Raw genomic sequence first — 5,642 nt, 5'->3', positions numbered from 1 at the left:
AGCAGACGCTACATCCTTCCCTCCATTGTCCTTGTCTTCTCTATGCCTCTTACAAATTCTTAATACAAGATGACTTCCTTCTCACAGGATCCCTATGTCCCCATACATCGTAGTCTGTTCAGGCTGCTATAACAAAATGCCACACACTGGGTGGCTTATAAACAAGAGAAATTTGTTTCTCACAGTTTTGCAGCCTGGAAGTCTAAGATCAGGGGGCCAGCGTGGTTGGATGAGGGCCCTCTTCCGGGTTGCAGACTTCTCGTTGTGTCCTCACACGGCAAAAGATGCTAGGGAGCTCTGTGGGGTCTTCTTTATAAAGAGCGCTAATCTCATTCATGAGGACTCCCCCGTCATGACCTGACACAGCATTATACCTCCTAACACCCTGACGTCGGGTTAGGATTACAACATGCAAATTTGGGAAGGACACAAACATTCAGACCACAGCACCATGTGAAGGAGCTCGTTCCTTGGACACCAGGTGAGGGAGTACCCCCGGTCCACACCTAACCCTCTGTCAGTTTGGGCTCCACAAGGGCCACCCGGCTACGACTGCATACCAGCGATCAGTGTGGGTAATGTGAAACCTAGCAGGGGGTCATGAGCAGCGAGATGTCCTTTGCTTCAAGGAAACCACCCATTGGTTAACTTTCAGCCTCAAATTCCCAGAATCTTCATGGGTTGCTTTTTACTGCAGAAGTGTTGATAAGTACCCTGGCTCATTTAGAAACTGTAAACACCCAGAGAAAAGAAAAGGGAAAATGAATTTCTGGGAAGTTTTAGGAGAGCGTGATAGACGTTTTTAAAGAGTGGCAGGTGGAGCCTGGGTGGTAGAGGAGACACCCTGGAGTTGGGAAGGGGCTAGCTAGGGAAATGAGCTGTTAGGGACCTCACAGGATCAGGAGAACCAGCATGGGCAAATGTGCAAGGGAGCCCAGCACCCCTCCATCCTTGAGAGCAAACCTGACCTTCTTTGGTATCATTGGTTTACACCCCCATGACAAAGTCCATTAGAAATTTTCTTTGGGGATAGAAACCTTCAATTTCATAATGAAATCAAAGCAAATTGGGTTATTATTACAATATTCTTCTTTTGTGCCAACTTTGCTGCACTTTATCTCTGCAAAAATGTAGGGTTATTTACACACTGGCTTCTTAATTTCTTTGTGAAATTAACCCCTTTGTTCAGGAGCTAGAGAAAACTACCATAACTCTAAAGGGAATCAGGAAATATGTATAGGAAAGAGAATGAATACAGTTTGCCTATTTCCAAGAATGATATTGTATCTGTGTATATCTCTATCTCTATCTCTATCTTTATCTCTGTCTCTGTCTCCATCTTGTCTCCATCTTGATCTCCATCCATCTCTATCTCTATCATCTCTATCCATCTCTATCTCTGTGTAATCACGCACAGCACAGGCATTGACCAGTCAGAATGGATGCCTCTGTAGGTGCCAGGCACTAAAGCTTTTTTTTTTATAGATTGTGGATGTCTAGGGAGGGAGAGGGACATTAAGATGGTCCAAAAATATTTCAACCTTTTAACAACTGGTATAGCCATCTTGGTGAATCGTTGCTTAAGACTTTTTCTTTATTTAGATTTTTCTTTAATTAGCTTTTGGTTTGTTTATTATGATTTGCAAGGGGCCAGGGGCAGGAGATGAAAATGATGACACTGTTTTGTTTTTTCTTTATACTAGATACATGGACAAGGATGGAAACTTAGGAGACATGGGTTGGGTGAATGTGGCCAGGGCCACAGGAACCATTGTAAGCTGAATGGTTTTGCTATTGGAAGCCTCCTGATTTTTGAAAGCCATTTGCAAGAGTGATTTGTTTGCAAAGAGGTACCACAGGAAAGGTTTTTGTATCTCTGCGTTGAAGGCCACCCGGTTCAACAGTGTAGAAGTTCCTAGGATCAAGTAAGATTCCAGACCCACTGTGTTATCCAAAGACTTATTGGCCTTCTTAAGAGGGTGAATGGAATGAAAAAAAGAAAATGGGTAAGGGCTTTTTATGCTCCATTTAGTTCAAACAGTCTAAAAGTGCCAAGAAAATGTTCTCAAGTTCATGTTTTACATGGTAGACAGCTTTGAGCTGGCTGGACTGTAATGATCATCATTTTGCTGTTTTTATATCGCTGCTCCTCATGGTGGGATAGTCCCATCATTTTTCCAGAGAAGTAATATAGACCACTTTTCATTTCTAAACTTTAAGTAAACCTGAGAGGTTGAAAAGCATAATGATACCTCTTTTCTCAGAACTGCGCTGCAAGTTCTAGTCTTTATCTTGCAATTGTTGGAGTCAGGCATAGGTTTATGGTTCGAAGTAGAACAGAAGTATTATTCATGGGTCAATTAAGGTAAGAAATTCTACTCCTGTTCTTACTGAAAGTGCTGTAGTGTATAGCTGGATCCCACCTGTGAATACTGGGAAGAGTGGTTCTAGTAATAACATTTCCTTTGGTGGGCCACCCACCCCTCTAGCATCGGTTCCAGTCCATATTCATTATTTTTACCCCAAATCACCACATCTGTCAGAAGTTAGCTTTCCCTGTTTAAATTCACCCTACTGAGTGCCTCACACTTGGAATCCCTTTAGCAAGTAGTTTGTACCACAGCAAATCGTGATTATAGATTATTTGCTCATTAGACTTTGTCCTTCAGAAATGGGCTCTCTTATAGCACTTCATTCATTTATTCAACAATTATTTCCTGAGAGCCTGGAATGGGCACTATGTCTCTCATATTGTAAGGGCTGAATAATTATTGGGTGAATGACTGAAAGAATGAATAAATATCAATCTCTTGGTGCTGGTCATCCAGCAATGAACAAAAGAGACAAACTTCCTAACCTCGTGGAGCTTACAATTTGGTGGGAAAAGAAGATAGATATTAAAAATTACATACACACAATCAGTATTTTATATTGTCTATTTTATAATCCTATAACTAATCATTTAGCTATCGCTACTATAAGAGCTACTCAGGAAAAGCAGGCAGGGGGTTGGGAACGTTTAACAGAGGGACCTAACCTAGTCTGAGAGTGAGGACAGGTCTCCCTGTTAGAATGAGACCTGCAGGACGAGTGCACGTGACTGATAAAATTTGGATGGGGAGCATTTACAGCTCTCCAAATATGGCAACTTTGCATCTCTTGAGTCCAGCACAGTGCCTTGTACCCAGCAGGTACTCAATAAATGAGAATAAATAAATCTAAAAAAATGAATATTAAACACTACGTTGAACCAGGCACTGTGCTGTGTGTGGTAGGCCTGGGGTGGGTGGGTGCCAAGGATGTGGTGTGGGGCAGGGAGGAATTTCCCACAGCATCGTCCCCAAACATCACGGACTCTCCCCAGTGCCCGACCTCACTGTTGTACCACTTTCTCTCCGCAGATATCCTTAGCTGCCTCTTTTCAGACAGAGTCCATTGGCATGAACTTCCTCAATTTCCTGCCTCCGCTTTACCTCTCTCTGCACTCTCCTTCCCAAACTTATCACTAACCTTGGAGGCATCTCTCCCCTCTCTCCAGCCTGATATTGCTACCTGTGCTCTTATTCGGATCCTCTTGGCCCTCTTTCAGGAGTGTGCTCAAACTGTTGAATCCAAAGGAATCCTTGTCGCTCCTCTTTTTTGTTTACGTCCTTGGTGGAATTTGACCTTATTGACTGTGTCTGTAGTCCTGAAGTGCTCTCCAGCCTCGCAGACTCTTTCAATAGCATAGCCTCTTAGTCTTCCTCCAGCTGGTGAATATTCTGTTCTTCTCAGTCTCCTTTCTTGGCCCCTCCTCCTCCACTTGCCCCTAAAATTATGGGGACACCAGATTCTATTCTCTGCCTTATTCTGTCTCTACACACTCCCCCAGAGATCCTAGCAACTTCTTTGGCCCAAACTGCCACCTACGCATATGGTGCCCAAATCCGTAGTTCCAGACCAAAATTCATTCCTGGTCTCCAAACTCATTTGTCCAACTGCCTTCTGGATATCCCTACTTGTATTTTGTACAATTGCTTCAAATTCAGCCAGTCCAAAATTGAACTCATTCTTTCCCCTGTTTTTCCTATTGTATTCTCTGCCTTGGGGAATAACACTGCTCTATACCCTGTCATTGCAACTGGAAAACTGACAGTCATCTTTGACTCTGCCTTTTCCTTTTTTTCTAATTTCTAATTGATGAACAAGTTGCGTGAATTCTCAAAGTGTCTCCTTTATGCCCCTCCTATCTCTTCTGCTACTGATTTATTTCAGGCTTTCTTCACTCCTCACCTGAATCATTGCAGCAGCCTTCTAACCTTCAGTCTCAGAAGTCTCCAATCCATCCTCTATGCTGCTGTTGGAGTGAGCTTTCCAAGACACACGTCTGGTTATGTCTTTCTCACTTTCAAGCCTTCAATGATTCTCCATTGCTAAGGATAAACTCCAAACTCTTTAGGTGGCTTTCAAGGCCTTTCATATCTGGACCTGTCCCCACTCTGGTCTTACCATTTTCTATGCCTCTCCATGTACTGTAGCTCCTCATGGGTATTTCACAACTCCATCGTCTGCACTTGTGTTTTCCTTTGTTTGGAAAGCTGTTTTCTCCTTTGGAAGCCCCATAAAGATTTGGGCCCTTCTTAAAATTTAGTGCAAGGACCCAGCATTTCTCAGGTTTAAGAGCATTTGTGTATCTGTGTGTGTGTGAGTGATATAATTCACTCATATACTCCCAGGATGCAAACCCAACTAATTTAAGAATGGAGGAGGGAGATGTACATATTATAAGACTTTTAGGGGCCTTTGATAATGCATATACCATCCTTCTTAAATTATCAGAAACAGCAGCACAAGGGTCCTAACATGTTGGTTAGAAATTCTTCTTCAACATAGTAGGCCCTCAGTAACCACGTGCAGGCTAAAAGGCTTTCACAGCTTAATGATTCAAAAGGGGTTGGTTGGGAGTAGGGCACAAAGCTGTGAAACAGGCCCAAAAAGGAGTAAGGGAAAAACAGGAGGCTTTGGGTCTGTCATTGGTTTCCTCATTCAATGTGTAGGAATATTAGTAGAGTCAAGTGACAACTGGCCATTGAGTGGCAAATATGTTGACAAGACAGTGGGTACAACTTGGGTCTTCTTGACTATTCTGTGTCCTCTCTTATTTTGGCAGTGAACCCACAAATCAAAGGGCAAGTTTATCATCTTAAAGCTATCTCCCAGCTAGCTCTCTGTTTTCTTAGTGAAGATGAAAGAAAGGTGGCACAAGAAGAAAACAGATACAAATCTGAGGGTGCACAGGCTCCTGAGAACAAGTCTGTTTTGTGACTTTGAGAAAGGCTCCCGAACCCCAATAAAGCCCTGGATGTGCTGCTTCCTTCTAGCTGGCAGAGTCAAGGCAGTTGAGGTAGAGATGAAAGCCAGTGTTAATAAATAGGATAGAAGGCTTGACTCTTTCTAAATGTGCAATTTGCTAATAAAACCACTTATTTATTTTAGAAAGCCATAGGCTTAGCCAGACTTTGGTTTTATAGGTTTAATATAATTTCAGCATCCTTTATTGTAATCTAGCTCTTCAAGTTTTTGACCTTCAGAATCTTGAGAAGAAATAAAGGGGGAAATATATCGGACATATAAAAAGTGGAGGTGAAATTTTCAATGGAAAT

Source organism: Equus caballus, chromosome 10 (genome assembly GCF_041296265.1).
Source record: "Equus caballus isolate H_3958 breed thoroughbred chromosome 10, TB-T2T, whole genome shotgun sequence".
Lineage (NCBI taxonomy): Eukaryota > Metazoa > Chordata > Mammalia > Perissodactyla > Equidae > Equus > Equus caballus.
The sequence above is the reverse complement of the archived record's forward strand: the minus strand, read 5'-3'. Positions refer to the sequence as shown.